This window comes from Hemiscyllium ocellatum, chromosome 1, assembly GCF_020745735.1.
Source record: "Hemiscyllium ocellatum isolate sHemOce1 chromosome 1, sHemOce1.pat.X.cur, whole genome shotgun sequence".
NCBI lineage: Eukaryota > Metazoa > Chordata > Chondrichthyes > Orectolobiformes > Hemiscylliidae > Hemiscyllium > Hemiscyllium ocellatum.
The window spans coordinates 25,747,460-25,770,872 of record NC_083401.1 but is presented as its reverse complement, the minus strand read 5'-3'; positions in this window follow the sequence as shown (position 1 = coordinate 25,770,872).

Here is a 23,413-nt window from a genome sequence, read left to right as displayed (position 1 = left end):
TTAATGAAGTTAAATAAATTGGAATTCAGGTAGAACTAGTCAATTGGATACAAAATTGGTCTGACGGTAGAGACCCAGTGGGTGGTAAAGGACTGTTTTTCAGACTGGAGAACTGTGACCAGTGATATTCCACAGGGTCTTCCTCAATTTGTCATTCATACCAACAATTTTGATGAGAATATAAGAGGCATCATTAATAAGTTTGCTGATGCCACCAAAATTGGTGGGCATAGTGGACATTGAAGAAAATTCTCTAAGATTACAAAGAGATCTTGATCAACTGAATGGCAGATGGAGTTTAATTTGAATCAATGCAAGGTATTGCATTTTGATGAAACAAAAAAGAGCAGGATTTACACAGTTGATGATCGGGCCCTGAGTAGTATTGTAGAACATGGAGAGCTAGGGGTTCAGGTACAAAATTCTTTGAAATTTGCAGCACAGGTAGGTTAAGAAGGCATATAACATGCTTGCCTTCATTGCTCAGACCTTTGAGGCAGGAGCTAGTCATGTTGAGGTTGCACAGGACATTGATGTGACCTCTTCTGGAGTACTCTGTTGCCCTGTTATTGGAAGGATATTATTAAACTGGAGAGGGCTCAGAAAATATTTACCAGGATGTTGCTGGGAATGTAGGATTTGATTTACAAAAATAGGCTGGGACCTTCTTCACTGAAGCATAGGAGGTTGAGAGGTAGCCTTATAGAGATTTATAAAATCATGAGGGTCATAAGGAAGGTGGATATTGAGGGTCTTTTCCCAGGTTGGGGAAGTTCAAAACCAAGGGGCTTATTTTTAAGGTGAGAGGAGAATGATTTAAAAAGGACCTGAGAGACCATGTTTAAACAGAGAGTGGTTCATGTGTAGAATGAACTGCTAGATGAAGTTAAAAATCATACAACAGCAGGTTATGTTTGGAAGCACGAGCTTTCAGAGCACTGCTCCTTCATCAGGTGGTTGTGGAGTATAAGATCATAAGATATAGAATTTATAGCAAAAGTTTACAGTGTGATACAACTGAAATGATACATTGAAAAAGACCTAGATTGTTTGTTAAGTCTGTCATATTTGAGGATGATCATGTTGGTTTCAGTTCTTTCATATATAAATCACAGAAGCTATTTTAATGTTAATTTCTCAAGTGAACTTTAACAATAGATGCCATGTCAGCTCAGATAATGCATTGAAGGTGTGAGGTGTCCTGTGTGAGGCTCTCTGTGCCCCAATGTTCAGACTGATTCTATTTCTAAAAGAGGGATTTACAGAATCTTACATGGATTAATGCAGTTTTTGAGTGAACTAAAATGTAATTCTGCAAGTACAAATTCACCCCACAAACATTTTTGTATGTGGGTGCAAGTGGGTGTGTCTGTGAGAGAGTGCGCGTATGTGTAAGTGTGTGAGTTTAAAGGAGTGTAAGTGTGTGATAGAGTGCGTGTATAGGTGTGAATATGGCGGATGTGTGAGCATATGAGAGAGAGTTTGTGTATGAGAGTGGGTCTGCTTGAGTGTATGAGTTTGTAGGAGTGTGTGTGTGTGTGTGTGTGTGTGTGTGTGTGTGTGATATAAAGAGAGAGAGCGAGAGCGAGAGAAAGAGAGAGAGAGAGAGAGAGAGAAAAAACGTGTAGTGCAGTTGGGTCACCTGTAGTATGACATGAACCCAAGGTCCCGGTTGAGGCCGTCCCCATGGGTATCAAACTTAGCCATCAGCCTCTGCTCAACCACTTTGTGTTATTGCCTGTCCTGAAGTCTGGCTTAAAGGATGGTCACCCAAAGGTTCGAGGCCGAATCTCCTGGACTGCTGAAGTGTTTCCTGAGTGGAAGGGAACACTCCTGGCTGGCTGGATGAAGCAGTGGATACAAGTACAGTTACAACACTTAAAGGTATCTGGATAAATGCATGAATAGGAAAGATGTGAAAAGATGTAGGCCAAATGCAGGCAGGTGAGATTAATTAAGTTTGACAACATGCTGGGCATGGACTAGTTGGACCAAAAAGTGTGTTTCCATATTGTGTGACTCTTGTCACAAAGCTGGTCCTAAAAGCTGTTCCTTTTTTCAAGGATACTGTCTCCTTGATTTCTTACAGATGGGTCATAAACAGCTCCTGGTTCTGATTAGACTAGTTTGGTACAGAGATGAAAAGGATTTTGAGAGGCTTTTTGTTGATATGTAAACAGATGAGACTCCAGGCCAAAGTGGTCATGTTTTAGAAGTGACCTGTAGAATGAAAGGGGAGTGGTCAGCTCTCTAGCTGACCAATTTATTCCAGATCTAGTTAGGAGTTCAGCCCATGGAAGCAGGTTCTCTCTGTCCTTCTGCCCTTCTACCTTCAACCTCTAAGCATCTGTTCCATTGTTACTGTTTTTTTTAAAGGTGGTTTGCTTATTGGGACTGTTGAGTATATTCAGAACAACATAATTATGTCTAGTTTGAGTAGATTGTGTTCTGTAGGGGTTCTTTATTCTGTTCCCTGTGTTTCATTGTGTAATTTTGTGAATAAATTTTTGTCTGTTTTAAAACCTGATAGTCAACCTAGCTAACTTAATCCAGGTAATTTTCACTGTTCACTTACTGAAACAAATTGCAAAGTTATGGTCTGGGCTGCCTGCTTAAGAATGTTTTGAATGGTCTGGCCTAATCTATCACTTTAAAACTCGGAACGATTTCAATGGCGTATTTAAGGCTGAGGGGTGACCTGACAGAAGTATATAAAATTATGAGACATGGTTTAGATAGATAGTTGAAGTCTTTTTCTCAGTGTGGAAATGTCAAATTTTAGGTGGCATAATCTTAAAGTGAGAGGGAAAAAGTTTAAAAGAGATGTGAGTAGCAAGTTCTTGACACAGGGGGTGGTAGATGCCTGGAACAAGTTACCAGAGGAGGCGACAGAAGCAGATATGATAGCAATGTTTAATATGCATTTAGACAGACACATGAATAGACAGGGCATGGAGGGACATAGACCAAATGCTGGAAGGTGGGGTTAGTTTAGAATGGCATTGTGATCAACACAGGAATGGTGAGCTGAGCAGCCTATTCTTGTGCCGTACTGTTTTATGTTCACTCAAAGTGCGAGCACCACACCAATAGCTGCATCTACTATAATCTAACCATCCTGATGGTGGATGGAGTTGAGTGGGAACATGTGTGACCCCTCTGCCATCTTGAACCCCACTGACACCTGGTGTTTCCCAACCCTCCCCCACTCAACACCATCAATACCTTTCTACCAGTGAGCAGGGTTAAACCGACCTTTATGTTGTTTCTAGTTTTTTTATGCTTTGTCTAATGCACGACATCAAAAAAAAAGTCAGCTTGCAACAAAAGAGATTTTACCTCCTTTTTAGGATTCTCATCACCAATCTAATTCATTTCAGCATAAAAAATGTTCAGTCATAATTAGTATCCTCTTTTTATTGATGTTCTTATTATTTATTCCAACATTTCTTTATCAATCTTCACCTTTGGCTGTTGCTGTTTATAACTATCACCAATTAGTTCTCTCTTTCAAGCTCTTCATGAAAGAGAGTTTCCTAAGGTCCTCCTTTCCCCTTTCATTATATTTCGGTCCACTCTGCTGACCCTGCTGGAAACAATTTTTCTTCTCAACACAATAAGCTTTAATTACATACTGCCATCTTTTGTTTTTAACTCGAGATGAAATACAAACAGCGTTACATGGCGCCCAGAGTTGAAAACATTTAAATCACAAGCGTACCTCATATTATAGGTGAGACAATCAAAACTGTGGGTTTCTTTCCAAAACAAAAGATGAGTTACAAACTCAAAAGCCAAATACTGCTGTTGCTGGAAACCCAAAATACAATAGAAAATGTTGAAAATACTTGGCAGGTCTGGCAACAATCATGCAGAAAGTAATAAAGATAATGGGTGTAAATTAATGTTCTTAGCTTTTTCTTAATTTATTCATTTTGTGGGATGTGGGCATCATTGGCTAACCAGCATTTATTGCCCGTCCCTAGTTACCCTTAAGAAGCTGCCTTCTTGAACCCCTGCAACCCAACTTCTGTGGGTTGACCCACAATGCCATTAGGGAGGGAATTCCAGGACTTTGACCCAGTGACAGTGAAGAAATGGCATTATATTTCAGTATGGTGAGTGACTTAGAGGGAACTTGCAGGTGGTGGTGTTGTCATGTATCTGCTGCCCTTGTCCTTCCAGATGGAAGTGGGCATGAAAGGTGCTGTCTGAGGACCTTTGGTAAATTTCTGCAGTGCATCTTGTAGACAGAACATACTGCGTCCACTGGGAGAAAAGCCCATTTCTCTTTCACACTTTTTGTTTTCTGTCTGTCAACTAATTCACGCTTCAAACCCCTGTTCACACTTTCTTTGTGTCTTTGTTTCTAACATCTCTCTGGCAAATCATCTGGTTCAACGAATTTGATAGCTTCTTGTGTGCAGGGGGGGAAAGGTTATCATTGGAAAGTGGAGTTGAGGTAACAGTCAGTCAGTGATGATTTTCTCAAGTGGTGGTCCAAGCTCAAGAGCCGAAATAGCCTCCACCTGCTCCTATCATTGATGATGACCATGTAAACACTGGTAAAACAATAAGGATTGGTTCTTTATTTAAAGACTTACTCAGGACCATATTGACTGTCAACAAAATGTAACACATCTGACTTCTATCACTGCTGTCTCTGATGCTTGATCAGCCATGGACCCTCATGTGTCACATGTTCGGGGGAGTAGTCATGGATAGCAGTTAAAAGAATGTTCACTGAAGGCGATGTGCACATCCTATAACAACAGGCTCAACAAGGTGCAGTTTCTACTGTTCCTTACATTCTTATTCTATCAAAGTTACAAAAGAAGGGCGACTCAAGGGAACAAGGAGGAAATTAATGAGAGTTAAACAGAGCTGTGTTAATCTCTCCAAAGATGTTGTCTGCCCTGCTGAGATTTTTCAGCTTTTTTTTTGCTTTAATTTCATCCAGCATCTGTAGCAGCATTTTGCCTTTCGTTGCTACATTTTATGAGCTTGAATTCTCTGCTCTGATTAATTTGTATAGACCCCAATCCACACACATTAAAACATTTTGATACTCTAAGTTCAGGTCAATCCACCAATGAGGCAATAACCCAAAAAAAAGACAAGTTCACAAACTTTCAATCATCTAGATTTAAATAAAGTGAACCAACAACTGTGTAGGATATATATACACACACATAATTTTTGTAATTTGGACTATTTTTGAAATAGTGGCAAATCAGTCTGGATAAAAATCCAGAAAGTCGCTCGGGTGAATTAAATGCATGAGTTTGAAAAAGGCATGTGGCTGCAGTAAAGTACCTGGGAGACCTTACCTGGCATGGTGGCCTCCCAGCCTAGTGTGGTGTCTCCGAGACTGGCATGGTGGCCTCCCAGCTTGGCATAGTGGCCTCCCAGTCTGGCACGGCGCCTCCCAGCCTTGTACGGTGTCTCCCAGACTGGCATGGTGGCCTCCCAATTTGGCACGATGTCCTTCCCGCCTGGCGCAGTGACTCCCAGCTTGGTGTAGTGATCTCTTAGCCCAGCATAGCAGTCTCTTGGCCCAACATGGCAGACTCTCGATCCAGCACGATCTCAGCATCGACTTCCGGTCTTGAGGTGATTCCTCAAAGTATGGTCCCACCTTGGCTAAACAGTTAAGAAAGTGTTTGAACTTTCAGTTTTATTGCTTTATTTTTCTACCGAAACCTAAGAAGACCTGCAATCTGTAACTTTTAACCTTATTTCGTATGTTTTACTTTAATTATTTCAATGTTTAATTTTTAACTTTGTTGTTTCATTCTACCTTATTCTTAAGCTTCTATACCTAGGTACTTGTACCTAAGATGGCGCCTTGTCAGGGATTCAAAATGGCAGCAGTCTGAACAGTCTGCTGTGTTGGGCTCTGTGCCATACCCGAGGCAGAGTGGGCTAGTAAACCATTAGCCACGCTGAGGAAGATTTATAATGTAAAGCAGGTAGAATACCTGGAGCCCTTTTAAATTGAGATTAGACAGATCTGCAGCTGAAATGAAGACATCCAAGGAAAAGGGAGCAAAGGAAGCACAGCAGGCAGGGTACTCCCCTATTATGTTATGCACACCTGCAGCTGTTACCTCAATTCCTGTGGCGGTGCCCTTACGTTCAGTGGAGCAACAGGCTCCAGGTCTTGCAGGGTGGCACAGGCTTGTGATGGAGCACATCCCTCAAGATTATTTGACAAGCATGGTGCACCATGGAACAGAACAATTTTATAAGACATGGTGGCCCTTTCTAAATTGCATCGACATGGATCTGTTGGCGATACTGATTGGGGCCTTTATGTAGCCACGAGGGCCGTATATGGTGGTCCAGGGACTCGAGGGGTGGGGATGGGTTGGGGGGGGTGGGGGCCGCGGGGGGGGGGGGGGTGGTTGGTGAAGACCTAGTAAATAAGGGTATGATCACTGCTGCTCCTGTGGATGGGAGCCTTGATGGAGCTGCGGCGAGTAGGGTAATGTAATATAGTACAATGTAGTGTAATTTAATTTTAGTGGATTGTAATTTCATTTCATGTTATTTTATTTAATTTGAGATTATGCTAATTTGGTTTAGGTTAAGTAAATAAGAGATGACCGTATTTTAAAGAATAGTAGGCAGTTTATTCTCAATGTTACTGTAATATAATAGTACAACATTATTTCTACTTTCCTGTACTTTTGTACTTTTATAACATTTTGGGTTTTTTTGTAAGAGAGTGAAAAGTGTTTTCAATAAATATATATGTTAAAAAAGGCACCTTGTATGATGACATTATAGATTTTACACGGGATTCTATACTTTTGTTCTTGAGTATATGTGATAATAAAATCAAAAACCAAATCTAATAGAATAAAATGCTTATACTTTTGAGTTTTTTTATATAGACAGAGTACAGTGAATAAAATGTTTCTTCTGCTTTGACTTTTATTCAGAAGAAATCAAATCTTTATTCAAAATTGAAAAGATATGCTCAAATAATCCCTACAGCAATATTTTTTTAGCTCGTGAATCTTCTAAATCAGGAGAGTTTGGAATAGCAATCTTCCTTTGTTAGGATTGAAAATGTTTATGTCATCAGAATTGAGAAAGATTTGAGCTGTCAGAGTTAGAAGGAATTGTAAAACTACCTCTGTAGTTCAAGACGAAGAACATGAAAATTTTCGGTTAAGTGAAGATTTAATGAATTTGAATAGGATTATAATTTCTTTGGATCTGAGTATCGATAATACATGGTGAACACAGGTTGAAACTTGTTTTAATATTTGTGTTCCTTCCTGTATAAACAAACATTCTGTTATTGAAGGATATCTGCAGTATTGTATGAATATATTTCACAACCATATGAACTAACTAAACAAAATAATTAAACATATGATCCAGTCCTTCTGGGATCTGATTTATCTGGTCATATGATCAGCTTGGATCATAACAATAGCAAAAATATCAGACAGATTTTCCCTCTTGAAGTTTGGTCATATTACATCAATTAGGAGTTAGTGAGAACTGCAGATGCTGGACAGTCACAGTCGATAAAGTGACACGCTGGAAAAGGTACAGCAGGTCGGGCAGTATCCGAGGAGTAAGAGAGTCAATGTTTCGGGCATAACCCTTCATCAGGACTGGAGAGGGGGAAGGGGGCTGAGACATAAGTTGGGAGGTGTGGGGCTAGGGGAAAGGTAGGTGAAATGACGTTAGTTGAGTGCATGTGAGAGATGATTGTGATACGTCAGTGGAGGAGGGTAGAGCGGCTAGGTGGGAAGGAAAGTGTATGGATAGGACTGGTCAAGAGGGAGATTGGATCTGGGATGGGGTGGGGAATGAGGAGATTTGGAAACTGGTGAAGTCAACTTTGAGGCTGTGAGGTCCTGAGGCTGAAGATGAGGTTTTCTTCCTCCAGCTTGAATGGACATGTCATGAGGTGAGTGGGAGGGGCAGTTGAAGTGGATTGTCACAGGAAGGTGGGGTTGTTTGGTGCATGCAAATGAGAGATGTTCCCTGAACCATTCCATGGGGTTGTGTTCAGTCTCTCTGATGTTGAGGAGACCACATCAAGAATGATGACTGCAGTAAATGAGATTTGAGGATATGCAAGTAAATCCATGCCATTAATGTTGAGGTTATATCAGTTCAATGGCATGCTATTAATGCATTGATACCATTGATTCACCCTTATATGAAAAACCCGTTTTCACCAGTGATGAGACCAGTGTTTGATATGGGATGACTTTGACGTACCACCGTTTGTGGAACAGATGGCAATACTAAATGGCTCAAGAGGAACAAGAAGGGGCGAAAAAGATAAATTCTACGAATATATTTTAATATAGTCAGTAATTCAAAATGGCATCAGAGTGTGGTGACACTTAACACTGTTCACTGTATTATTTTTGAAATATATGTGACAATAAATCTTTCAATCCAATTCATTAAAGAAAATGCATGGCTTGGTTCAAAATATATTGCATAATAAATCCAATACAGAATCTTTTGATTGACTGCTAACATTTAAGAACAAAACTACTTCGGTTTTATGTAGGCCCTGAAGTGATTCGAGTTCTGTATGTTGTAGGTAATGGTGGGTATGAGATAGGAGAAAGTGAGGACTCCAGATGCTGCCGATCAGAGTTGAGAGTGTGGTGCTGAAAAGCACAGCAGGTCAGGCAGCATCTGTAGCAGGAAAATCGACTTTTCCAGCAAGAGCCCTTCATCAGAGGTACTCATGTTTTAAATAATGCTTCTCCAGGTTTGTTGTGAGTGATTGAAGTGTTCGTGAGCCGATGGAGTGTGAATGTGGTAGGGAAATTGCAACTGCAGGAGCCTTGACTTTGTCTGTCAATTCAACAGGTTTGCTGGGAACACAATCTAAAGATGTTTTGTAATAATTTGATTTATTTCAGATAATTATTGCATTCAATCAAATCTTGGTTGTACAAAGCTCTGAAATCTGATGGTATCACATAAATATCTGACAGCTTACAGTCAATAACCATCACAATCATATTTGGCGTATTCAATAACATTCCCAATCAGTGACATGGCGTATTCCCTGTGCTTTCTTTATTGTACTCTCACAAAGAAGTATTGTTTTTAACTAACTGTGACTCCCAGTGGCGTTAGAGAACTGGGCTGTCTGTTCGTATTTGTCAAACGTGATTTCGGCACCCCTTGATTTAGTTGTAGCTATTTTTCTTCCGTAAGCAACCCACATCCCAATAGGATAAGGCTTTGAACAATTTTGTTTCGAGGCACCAATTTGTAAATACATTCCATGCTTTAAAAAAAATAACCTGTCAAGTTATCTTTTTAACAATCTCAGCAATAGCTAATTATATGATCATGAATCTCAGCACTAGATCTGTGCAGTGCTGATAAACACTGGAACCTTTCATGCCGAGCTACCGATGGCTGTCATTTCCTGACAAGCTTTCTTTTGTGAGACTGAATGTGAGTCGAGTCACATAACTGTAGTTGTATTGTGAAAACATGAAGGAATAAGGTATTTAAAAAGAATAAACAAGTAATAACTGGAACTCAACCTTTCAGTGTCAGCTGGGGAAACAAAATAAACAAAGGAATTGACAGGAATATTTGTCACTGCTGCATCTCCTGCACTGTTCATAAAATATTCAATTGAGCTTTAATTTTGTAATTTGTTGCATTAAGCCTACATGGTTTAACTGGACTATATTTCAAAAGAGATAGCAGAATTTGAAGTCAACCTAAACCCAAACTAAACACCAAGTTTGATTAAATTCTGGAAAATCTAAATTTGCTCACTTGCTGCTGTTAAAGGAGGAACAAACAATTTTCAGCACAATAGCTAACTTTTTACAATGTCAAAAGGCTTCCCAAGAATATTAGGAGTCATGTAAAGAGATATTAGAACAAGGGACCAAAAGCTTGAACCATGATGGGCTTGAAGGAGCAACTTAATGATGAAAAAGAAGGCAGAGCTTCAGAGACAGACTCCCTGAGCAGGAATCGGATAGATGACTCAAAGCCAACATTGGTGGAACAATGAAATTGCAGATGCTCTGCAGACCTCTCAGAGATTTTGAAGGGTTGCAAGGCTGGCGTCCATTAGAGGCTGGAAACAAATAGGGAATTGGGTTCTTTTTTCTTGCTAACAGGGATCCTGCCTGAAAATGGGAGTAAATGTACTTGGGCCATCTTCAAGACCCAGAACCTCTCAGAGAGGGAGAATTTAAGAAAGTAAGTGGCTGCCATTTTTATGAAAGAAATGGAGCTTAGTAGACTCACCAGCATCACTGGGACCAATGGCAATTGATTAGATTCCCTACAGTGTGGAAACAGGCCCTTCGGCCCAACCAGTCCACATCAACCCTCCGAAGATTAACCCACCCAAACCCATTTCCCTCTGACTAACGCACCTAACACTATGGTAAATTTAGCATTGTCAATTCACCTGACATCTTTGGACTGTGGGAGGAAACCAGAGTACCCAGAGAAAACCCACGGCAGACACAGAGAAAATGTGCAAACTCCACACAGACAGGCACCCGAGGCTGGAATCGAACCTGGGATCCTTGTGCTGTGAGGCTGCAGTGCTAACCACTGAGCCACCATGCCACCCCATTGCCCGTATTGCAACTGGAGGAAGACTGGGTTCAGCGTCAAGAGATGTCAAGGCCTGTCAGGCAGCTCTCATTAAAGAGAGGGAGTGTTGGCAAGGGATGAAGGAGCCACAAATGCTGGGCAATATGAGGGCATTTCCAGTCAGTGGTCCCTCTTGCCCAAGGTATTGACATCACATGGGATGTAATGATTCAAGAAGACAGCTCACCATCACCTTCTCAAAGTCAACTAGGGCAACAAATGCTAACATAACCAGCAACCCCCACATCCCATGAAAGGAAATAAGATGTGAAATTTGGATCATGGATTTGCACAGCTCAGAAGAATATCAAGACAGTAGGAAACTATTGGAAAAATGTTAAACTGGTAAGAAATGATTTGCAACGATGTTGCCAAGTTTGGAGGGTTTGAGCTAGAGGGAGATGCTGAATAAACTGGGGCTACTTTACCTGGAGCGTTGAAGGTTGAGGGGTGACCTTATAGAGGTTTATAACATCATGAGGTCCATGGGTAAGATGAATAGCTAAGGTATTTTTCTCAGGGTAGGGAGTCCAATATAGAAAGCTTAGGTTTAAGGTAAGAGGAGAAAGATTTAAAAGGGACCGAAGGGGCAACTTTTTCACGCAGAGGCTGGTGCATATATGGAGTGAGGTGAGAGGAAGTGGTGAAGGCTGGTACAATTACAATACTTCAAAGGCATCTGGGTTGGTATATGATTGAGAAGGGTTTGGAGGGACAAATGCTGGCAAATGGGACAAGATTAATTTAGGAAATCAAGTTGGCATGGATGAGTTGGATCAAAGGGTGCCTGTGCTGATAACTCTATGACTCTTTGACTCTATGAAGCTCAGAGGAAGAAAAGGATCTTGAGTTGCTTGTCCACAGATTCCTGAAGCAGGCAGAAATGGCTAATACTGTAATTTAGAAGTCATATAGTATGCTTGGCTTTATCAGACCATAAGACTTTAAAATATAGGAGCAGAATGAAGCCATTCGGCCCATTGGGTCTGATTTGCCATTCGATCATGGCTGAAACATTTCTCAATACCGTGCTCCTGCCTTCTCCCTGTAACCCTTGATCATCTTACTAATCAAAACTTATCTTTCTCTGTCTTATTTATGCTGAATGACTTGACCTCCATAGCCTTCTGCAGCAATGAATTCCACAGATACACCACCCTCTGGCTGAAGAGAAATTCCTCCTCATCTCAGTTCTAAAGGGTCATCCCTTCATTATGTGGCTGTGCCCTCGGGTCCTAGTCTCTCCTATCGATTGGAAACATCTTCACGTCCACTCTATCCAGGCGTGTCAGTATTCTATAAGTTTGAATGAGATTCCCCTCATTCCTCGAAACTTTGTTGAGTACAAACCAAGAGTAATCAACCACTCCTCATATGACAAGCTCTTCTTCCCCAGAATCATTCTTGTAAACCTACTCTGGACCCCCTTTAAATCCAGCACATCCTTCCTTTGACACAGGGACCAAAACTGCTCAATATATTCCAAATGCAGACTCATCAGAACCTGAAACAGCCTCTGCAGTACATTTCTGCCCTTGTATTCTAGCCCTCTTGCAAGCATTGCTTTCCTACCTGCCAAATGAATCTGCAAATTAACCTTACGATAATCCTGAACTAGGACTCCAGTGCCTTTTTTCCTTCAGATTTCCTCAGCCTTTCCCCTCTGTTCTTCCAACCAAAGTGCATAACCTCACACTTTTCCACATTGTATTCCATCTGCCACTTCTTTGCTCACTCTTCTCACCTGTCCAACTTTATTCACAGCTTCCCTACTTTTTCCACACCACCCGTCCCTCCACCTATCTTGTGAAAACTTAACAAGAATACTCTCAGTTTCTCTGTCTAGATTGTTGATGCACGATGTGAATTTTGCTTATTCATTCCCAGGATGAGGGCGGCTCTGGCTAGGCCCAGCATTTATTTTCCAATCCTCATTGCTCAGAGAGCAGTTCAGAGTTGACCATATTGCTGTGGGTAAGGAGTCACATGTAGGGCTGACCAGATTTCATTCCCTTAAGTACATAAGAGCCAGATGGGTATTTCCAACGATCGACAATAGTTTCATGGTCATCATTAGTCTCTGAATTCTAGATTTTTATTCAATTCAAATTCCACAATCCACCATGGCGGGAATTAAACTCAGTTCCTCAGATCATTACTTGGGTCTCTGGATTAAGTGATAATATCACTCGGTGATTGCTGCCTCTAATAATAGTTGTGGTTCCAATATTGATTCCTGCGAAACTCCATTAGTCACCAGCTGCCATCCTGAAAAAGACCCCTTTATCCCCTCTATCTGCCTTCTGCCAGTCAGCCAATCCTCTATCCATGCAATACCTTACCCCTAACGCTGCAGGATCTTGTCTAATTTAGCAGTTCTCCTGTGTGGCACCTTGTCAAAGATCTTCTGGAAATCCAAATAGCCCATATGAACTGACCCTCCTTTGTCTAACTTATTCATTAACTCCTGAAAGAATTCCAACAGATTGGTCAGTTATAACCTCCTCTTGACAAAACCATTCAGATCTCAGCCCTATTTTACCATCCAATTCTAAGTACTCTGCAAACTCTTCCTTAATAATGGACTCTAAAATCTTACCAATGACTGAGGTCAGGCTTACTTAGTTCATAGTTTATTGTCTCCTGCCTCCCTCTCTTCTTAAACAAGGGAGTTACATTTGCCATGCCTCAGTCCTCTGGGATCTTCCCTTACTTTAGTGATTCCTGAAATATCACCACAGTTATCTCTTTCAGAACTCCTGGGGTACAGCCCACGGGGTTCAGATGATTTATCCAGTTTCAGACTTTTCAGCTTCCCCAGCACCTTCTTCTTAGTGCTGGCCCCTACTCATACCTCTGCTGTTTTGAAGTTCTGGTATGCTGCAGGCGTCTTCCACTGTGAAAACGGATGCAAATTCCAAGGATGTATTGGATAGGTGGATTGGCGGTGTTAAATTGTCTGCAATGTCCAGGGATGTATAGGCTAGATGGATTAGCCATAGGAAATACGTGTTATGGACATAGGTGGAGGGCTGCTTCTGTTTGGGATGCTCTTCAGGGGTTGGGGCATAACAAATGGGACAAGTGGCGTCTTTGAGCACTGTGGGGATTCTATGATTCCATGTTTATACAGGTCCTCCACCATTTCTTTGATCCCCATTACTACTTCTCTGGCTCATTTCCCAGCAGTCCAAAGTCCACTCTTGTCTGACTCTTTCTTTTTAATCTATCTGAAAAAGCCTCCTACAATCTTTTTCATATTATTTCATACTGCTAGCTAGCTTACTCTCATATTTGATTTTCTCTCCCTGTATTACTTTTTTAGTTTTCTCTGCTGGTTTTTAAAGGCTTCCCATTCTCTGACTTCCCATAAATCTTCACCATACTGTATGCTTTTTTTTTCGCTTTCATGCCGACCCTGAACTCCCTTGTCTGTCACAGATTGCCTCATCCTCCCCTTAGTACACACATTTTCCTTGGAATGAATTCCTGTTGTATTTTCCAAATTACCCCCAGAATCTCTGCCATTCCTGCTCCACCATCTTCTCTGCTAACCTCACCATCCAATTAATTCTGGGCATCTTCTCCCCCATATCTTTGTAGTTAATTTTACCTTTATTTATTAATTGTGGCATGGATCATAAGAACTTTGGTTAGGCCACAGCTGGACTACTGTGTGTAGCTCTGGCCACTGCATAGCAGGAAGGATGTGCTTTCACTGGAGTGAGTGCAAAGGAGATTCACCAGGATGTTGCCTGGTATGGAACATTTCAGCTATTAAGAGAGGCGGGATAAGGTCAGGTTAAAGCAGAGGGAATCATAGAAACAGGTAGAAAGAGGCTATTCGGGCTATCAAGTCCACATCGATCATCTGAAGTATATCCCACCCAGATACTCCCAACCTCCTCACCCTAGCCCAATAACCCACATTTTCCATGGCCAATCCACGTAACCTGCACATCTTCGGACTGTGAGGGGAAACTGGAGCACTCGGTGGAAACAGGGAGTATGGTACATTCCACATAGGACAGTCACCCAAGGCCTGAGTCAGGGTCCCTGGTGCTGTGAGGTAGAAATGCTAACCACTGAGCCACCATGCCACCCTAAAGTGAAAGGCAGTAGGTTCTGAGGAGATTTGAGAGAAATCCTTTTCACCCAAAGGCTGATAGGGGTTTGGGATGCACTGCCTGGGAGGGTAATTGAGCTGGGTCACCTCGCAACCTTTAGAAAGTACTTGGAGCCAAAGTGTCATAACATTCAAGCCCATGGGCCTAGTGCAGCAAAGAATAGGTCAAAGTGTAGTTTTGGTAGTGCAGACTTGATGGACCAATGGAACTTCTCTGTACTCCTTAGTTCAATAAGTTTTTGAATAGAGGTCACTCATCCCATCATGTCTGATAACTGTTTGATAGAGCAATCCAAACTGACTGAACTGTACAGTGAGCTCATCAGACTTCTCCCTTTCTCCAATATTCCTTGATTTCCAAGATATTTTCTCAGCATTGACTACCCAACTGTGACAAATGTGCCATGCTTCAACATATTCATGTGCAAAGCATTTTCTCCTAACCTCTGACCTCACTGTCTTTGTGACAATCCTGATCCCTTACAAATTACTCCAAGCAGATGTGAACTGCGTTGTTGTCCCACCTGCCTGCTCCTGGCCCGTATCCTTCCAAACCTTTCTTATTCATGAACCTATCCAAATGTTGTTTAAATGTTGTAAGTTTACCTGTATCCACCACTTCCTCAGGAAGTTCATTCCACTCTTTGTGTAAAAAATTTGCCTCTCATGTATTTTTGAAATCTCTCTCCTCCCGTAAATAACGAGTCCCCTTGTCTTGAAATCCTCATTCAATACCCCTCATTACTTTAAAACCTTCTATCAGTTTGCCTCTCAATCCCCTATGCCTCAGTAAGAAAAGGACAGCCGCACCAATCGATCCTACTGCCCTGTGGCCCAACATTTCAACTCCCCCTCTTTAATTCTTTGAAGAGGTGACAAGTAGGTTAGACCAGGGAAATCCAGTGGATATGGTCTATCTAGACTTCCAAAAGGCTTTAGGTAAGGTTCCACACAGGATGCTGCTGAGCAAGGTGAGGGCCCATGGTGTTTGAGGTGAGTTACTGGCATGGATTGAGGGTTGCCTGTCTGACAGAAGGCAGAGAGTTGGGATAAGAAGTTCTTTTCCGGAATGGCAGCCGGTGACAAGCGGTGTCCCACAGGGTTCAGTGTTGGGGCCGCAGCTGTTCACGTTATATATTAATGATCTGGATGAAGGGACTGAGGTATTCTAGCAAAGTATGCCGATGATACAAAGTTAGGTGGACAGGCAGGTAGTGCTGAGGAGGTGGGGAGGCTGCAGAAGGACCGAGACATTTTGGGAGAGTGGTCCAGGAAATGGCTGATGAAGTTCAATGTGAGCAAATGTGAGGTCTTGCACTTTGGAAAAAAGAATACAAGCATGGACTACTTTCTAAACGGTGAGAAAATTCGTAAAGCCAAAGTACAAAGGGATCTGGGAGTGCTAGTCAAGGATTCTCTAAAGGTAAACATGCAGGTTGAATCCGTGATTAAGAAAGCGAATGCAATGTTGTCATTTATCTCAAGAGGGTTGGAATATAAAAGCAGCGGTGTGCTACTGAGACTTTATAAAGCTCTGGTTAGGCTCCATTTAGAGTACTGTGTCCAGTTTTGGTCCCCACACCTCAGGAGGGACATACTGGCACTGGAGCGTGTCCAGCGGAGATTCACATGGATTATCCCTGGAATGGTAGGTCTAACATACGAGGAACGGCTGAGGATCCTGGGATTGTACTCATTGGAGTTTAGAAAGTCAAGGGGAAATCTAATAGAAACTTACAATATAAAACATGGCTTGGAAAAGGTGGACACTAAGAAATTGTTTCCATCAGGTGAGGAGACTAGGACCTGTGGGCACAGCCTTAGAATGAGAGGGGGTGGTGCACCAGAGCAGATGGCGGAATTTCAATCCAATGAAAATCTTGAATTATGAATCAAATGGTGATTATGAATTTATTGTCAATTAATGAAAAATCCTATCTCACTGACTGATGCTCTTTAGGGAAGAAATCTGCCATCATTACCTGACTGGCCTACATGTGACCCCAGATCCACAGCAAGATGGATGACTCTTAAACTTCTCTGTAGGAAATTAGGAATGGGCAGTAAATACTGACTTGGCTGAACAAACACTCATCCCATGAATGATTTTTGAAACAGAACTCTGGTGTTTGGAACCCTTTAAAAAGTCTCCAGTTATGAGTTAGAATTTGAAACTCAGATACTTCAATAGTGACCTATTAAATGTTAAAGGATGAGAGACTGTTCTAACTCTTGGGGGAACTGTATGGGCCTAACACAGGTAAGTGGGATAAGTTTGGTTTGGGAAACTTGGGTTGGCATGGACAAATTGAACTGGAGGGTCTGCTTCCATACTGTATGACTGTATAACTCTATAAGGCTGACCATACCTCACTTTCTCCCACTCCTCCTCAATCCCTAATTTATGACTGACCATCTTACCAACTTACCATCTTTTCCTACTGCGATGCCACCCAACAACTACACAATGCCCAACCTGATCCTCAACCAACCCCAAATTCACTTGATGTCACTATCCTAATCCCCTCCACCCCCAGCTTCCCAATTCACCACCGACCTTTCTATGCTGAGACAGAAGCACCTTCCACTACAACCCAAAACCATGATTCACAATCCCCATCTAACCTTCCATCTTAACCACTCATCCATGTTACATCCTATACCCCTTACCCTGTTCCATCCCAACACCATCACCTACTTACTTGCCACTCTATCTCCCCAGCCACATTACACCCTATCCTTCTACCATGCTAAACCCACCCCCCTCACCTATCTACCATCCTATCCCTTCATTCACCATCCTAACATGCTTTGCATGTCAACTTACCTCCTTCTATCCATCATTCATACTGCCACCTGTCCACCCTATTCTCTCACCTACTTACATTACATAGTTACATTCCATCTGTAGTTTATCAAAATGTTTTTTCTGGGATCTTTAAATCCTGGAATGTGGCAGTGATGTAAAAGCTGGAGACCAAGATGTGTTATAGGCACATCTTGGTCTCCAATGACCATTGTGCATTAGAATGACAGGCTCCTAGAATAGGTATCCCAGCTGCACTTCATGCAAAACCCAGTTTGGAAGTTTACTGATATTATTCCTCGTGGCAGCCCTGGTTCAGTCATGCCTCAATCATAAAGTTGTCAAATCAAATCCCACTTTAGACATGCTCATGTTATTATTCCAACTGGTGTTATTACTCAACAAGTCAGATCCTAGTCAAAATGTCATATTTTAATTCAGTCGTAGAATGTGGGTGTCACTGGCTCAGCTAGTGTTTGTTATCCATCCCTAATTGCCCAGAACGCAGTTAAGGGTCAGTCACATTGCTGTGGGTGTGGAGCCATATGTCAACCAGACCAGCTGAAGATGGCGGTTTCCTTCCCTCAAGGACATTAATGAAACAGATGAGTTTTTGTACATTCGACAGTGGTTTCACGGCCATCGTTCTGATCTGATAGATCACATTTTGGAACTAAAAACACAAATTGCTGGAAAGGCTCAGCAGGTCTCGTAGCATCTGTGGAGCGAAAGCAGGGTTCGCATTTTGGGTTCAGTGATCCTCAGCACTCAGCTAATATTTTGATTTGATTTGTTTTTAGTAAAGTGGCATCTCATTGAAACTTAATTGTGTGATGCTGCTGATCTTGCTTTAATAATCAAGATTAATTAGCTAATAAAGGCAATTATTCCATATGCCTTCTTAACCACTTTATCTATCTCCACCCTCTTAAGGGACTGGCAGACATCCACACCATGGATTTCCTGATCCTTGATGCTTCCCACGACTGTACCAATGCAATGGATACTTTGGTATAATTTTGAGGAAGCAGAGAGGAGTTAAGCTTCCTAACTGATATTTCTCCTTCATTCAGCAACTTCCAACCATGAACTATTATCATAATACAATAAACTTCAATCTGCAATTTGAGAGGGAGAGGGTACAATCGGAAGTGACAATTTTTCAGTTGAATAAAGGGAACTATGGAGCTATGAGGGAGGAGCTGGCCAAAGTTCTATGGTGCAATACCTTAGCAGGGATGACAGTGGAGGAACAATGGCGGATATTTCTGTGTATAATGCAGAAGTGCAGGATTAATTCATTCCAAAAAGGAAGAAAGATCCTAGGAGGAGGCATGGGTGACCGTGGCTGACGAGGGAAGTTAAGAAACATATAAAGTTAAAAGAGAAAAAGTATAACATAGCAAAGATAAGTGGGAAAACGGAGGACTGGGAAGCTTTTAAAGAACAGAGGATTACTAAGAAGGAAATACGCAGAGAAAAAATGAGGTATGAAGGTAAACTGGCCAATAATATAAAGGAGGATAGTAAAAGCTTTTTCAGGTATGTGAAAGGCAAAGAAATGGCTATGGCTAAAATTGGGCCCTTGAAGACAGAAACAGGAAAATATATTAAGGGAACAAAGAAATGGCAGAAGAATTGAATTGTTACTTCAGATCTGTGTTCACTGGAGAAGGCACAAGCAATCTCCCGGAGATAACCGTGGCTGAAGGACCTGAACTGAAGGGAATTTATATTTGCCAGGATTTGGTGTTGGAGAGACTGTTAGGTCTGAAGGTTGATAAGTCCCCGGGGCCTGATGGTCTACATCCCAGGGTACTGAAGGAGGTGGCTCGAGAAATCGTGGATGCGTTGGTGATTATTTACCAGAGTTCAATAGATTCGGGATCAGTTCCTACGGATTGGAGGGTGGCTAATGTTGTACCACTTTTTAAGAAAGGTGGGAGAGAGAAAGCAGGAAATTATAGACCAGTTAGTCTGACCTCAGTGGTGGGAAAGATGCTGGAGTCTATTACAAAAGATGAAATTATGACACATCTGGATAGTAGTAACAGGATAGGTCAGAGTCAGCATGGATTTATGAAGGGGAAATCATGCTTGACTAATCTTCTGGAATTTTTTGAGGATGTAACTCTGAAGATGGATGAGGGAGATCCAGTAGATGTAGTGTACCTAGACCTTCAGAAAACTTTTGATAAAGTCCCACATAGGAGGTTAGTGAGCAAAATTAGGGTGCATGGTATTGGGGGCATAGTACTAACTTGGATTGAAAGTTGGCTGGCTGATAGGAAATAAAGAGTAGTGATAAACGGTTCCATTTCGGATTGGCAGGCAGTGACCAGTGGGGTACCGCAGGGATCAGTACTGGGACCGCAGCTTTTTACAGTATATGTCAATGATATAGAAGATGATATTAGTAATAACATTAGCAAATTTTGCTGATGATACTAAGCTGGGTGGCAGGGTGAAATGTGAGGAGGATGTTAGGAAATTACAGGGTGACCTGGACAAGTTAGGTGAGTGGTCAGATGCATGGCAGATGCAGTTTAATGTGAATAAATGTATGGTTATCCACGTTGGTGGCAAGAACAAGAAGGCAGATTACTACCTAAATGGAATCAATTTGGGTAAAAGGGCAGTACAGAGAGATCTGGGTGTTCTTGTACACCAGTCAATGAAGGTAAACATGCAGGTACAGCAGGTAGTGAAGAAGGCTAATAGCATGCTGGCCTTCATAACAAGAGGGATTGAGTATAGAAGCAAAGAGGTTCTTCTTCAGCTGTACAGGTCCCTGGTGAGACCACACATGGAGTACTGTGTGCAGTTCTGGTCGCCAAATTTGAGGAAAGACATTCTGGCTATTGAGGGAGTGCAGCGTAGGTTCACAAGGTCAATTCCTGGAATGGCGGGATTACCTTACACTGAAAGACTGGAGTGACTGGGCTTGTATACCCTTGAGTTTAGAAGACTGAGAGGGGATCTGATTGAGACATATAAGATTACTAAAGGATTGGACACTCTGGAGGCAGGAAACATGTTTCCGCTGATGGGTGAGTGCCGAACCAGAGGACACAGCTTAAAAATACGGGGTAGACCATTTAGGACGGTGATGAGGAGAAACTTCTTCACCCAGAGAGTGGTGGCTGTGTGGAATGCTCTGCCCCAGAGGGCAGTGGAGGCCTAGTCTCTGGATTTTTTAAAGAAAGAGTTGGATAGAGCTCTCAAGGATAGTGGAATCAAGGGTTATGGAGATAAGGCAGGAACAGGATACTGATTAAGGATGGTCAGCCATGATCATATTGAATGGCGGTGCAGGCCCGAAGGGCAGAATGGCCTACTCCTGCACCGATTGTCTATTGTCTGTTATCATTTTGGTGCTAGTGGCTGCTTGCTGTGTGCAAATTCTCTACATTACAAAAGTGACTACATCTCAAAAGTAGCTGGCAAGCTTTTGGGATATCCTCAGATTGAGAAAAGTGCAAGTCTTGTCCGTTTCTCGGGAGAGAGAAAGGTTTGGAAGATACCTGATAGTGGTCTTTTGAGTGATGAAGAGTTGTACAAAAGTGGGTGTTTCAGAACCTGTTTCCACCTGTGAGTGGGCCAGTGCAGGTAATATTAGCAGAAGATGGTTAACAGATTTTTTAAAAAATGCCACAGGTGATTTGGTAGTGGGGGTTGACATTCGGTTGTGTGTGATATCATATCTGGATGTAAGAGAAAAACAATTGACAGAAGGTAGCAATAAATCCAAAGAAAGAACTTGGAATGAATTTACTTTTTCAACTCTGTGAAAATGAGGAGCTCCCTGTCACATACAAGGGTTAAAGTACACAGCATTGAAACATTCAAGGAGAGGCTTGAAGTATATATGAGGGAGAAGGGGTCAGCATAGTGAAGGTTTTAGAAATAAGAAGAGGTTTATATGGGGTGTAACTACAGATGTGAGCTCATTTGCTGGAATAGTGTGTTTCTCTGTAATTCTTTTTCTCTCATTCTCCATTGGCCTGGCCTTTAAATGACAAGATCCGTAATCTGGTTCAATGGCTCTAGAAACACAGCTCTTGGGTATTCTGCAATTGTATTCAACTGTTTTTCATTGGAGAAAAGGAGGAGGAGAGGGGACCTAATTGAGGTATACAAGATAATGAGAGGCATAGATAGAGTCGATAGCCAGAGACTATTTCCCAGGGCAGACTGGAATGGCTAACACGAGGGGTCATAGTTTTAAGCTGGAAAGTATAGAGGGGATGTCAGAGGCGGGTTCTTTACACAGAGAGTTGTGAGAGCATGGAATGCGTTGCCAGCAGCAGTTGTGGAAGCGAGGTCATTGGGGACATTTAAGAGACTGCTGGACATGCATATGGTCACAGAAATTTGAGGGTGCATGCACGAGATCGGATCAATCGTGGGCTGAAGGGCCTGTTCCGTGCTGTACTGTTCTATGTTCTATGCTTCTCTTAAGGATTTCCCAAAATGACAAACTCAAAACAGCAGTAGCCAAATCCCATATTGACAATTTTACAAAAGGTGCGGCAAAATGGCAATAAAATTGAATGTTCTTCAGGCATTCAAGGGAATCTAACAGCTCATTCAGGCTTGTGCTTTCTAAACCATTTCTAAACGTTTCTAACATTGAAATCTTCTGCTTTTTATCAATTTATTCTTCTTACCTCAGTCTTGAATAGTTGCCACGAACAATACTGGCACCATCTTAAAAGAAAGGTCATAAAGCTTCATTTAGCCTTTACCTTATTTTTGTGTATACTTAACTCTTAGCAGAAATGTGGAATTGAATTGTACAGTTAAGCAACAATAGCTGAAGCAGTGATAATGGAACACGCGTATACAATCCGATCAAATCTGAAGCTTGCCACCTGGAACCCTGACAAACATGCACAAGTCTTTTACTGAGGTCAAATTTCCAGGCTGTGTCCTGTTATACTAAATGTTCCTTAATGTGTTCTGCTGCTATGTTATTTCAAGAAATAGATACAGGCAGTGGCCTAAAGAGCAGTCAAGGATATGGATGGCAGAGGGTCAGAAGAATAGTGGATGGCAGGGTTTGAAAAATATTGGTACAGGAGAGTCTGCAATTTAATTCTGTTGCATTTGTGATGTTAGCACTGTGCAATGAATAATAAGTAGAGTGAAGTTTATAAATTATTAAGGGATCATTTTATGTTCATCTGGCAAACTAAAGTAAGGTTAAGAAGATTTGCACTCACTGACATTTTGATACCTCAGGCCAATTTTTCTGGACCCACATTGGACAGAAATGTGAAAAACATTGGAAATGTGGTGGCAGTCTATGCATGTCAGGAATCCAATCTTCATTCCTGATGTTGGAAATTTTCCCAAAGCTTGCTGGAGACATGGAGCTCTCCTAAACAGGACAATTTTGCACATGACGCAAAGATAGGTGGAGGGACAGATCGTGTTGTGGAACTTGGGAGGCTGCAGAAGGTCTTGGACGGGCTATAAGAGTAGGCAAAGAGGTGGCAGATGGAATAGAATATGGGAAAGCCTGTGGTTATGCACTCTGGTTGGAAGCATAGAGTTATAGACTATTTTTTAAATGGGGAAGCCTCAGAAATTTGAAGCATAAAGGGATTTGGGAATCCTAATTCAGGATTAGATTAGATTACTTACAGTGTGGTGAACATGCAGTTTCAGTTTCCGGATTAGTGGTGCTGGAAGAGCACAGCAGTTCAGGCAGCATCCAAGGAGCAGCGAAATCGACGTTTCGGGCAAAAGCCCTTCATCAGGAATAAAGGCAGAGAGCCTGAAGCATGGAGAGACAAGCTAGAAGAGGGTGGGGGTGGGGAGAAAGTAGCATAGAGTACAATGGG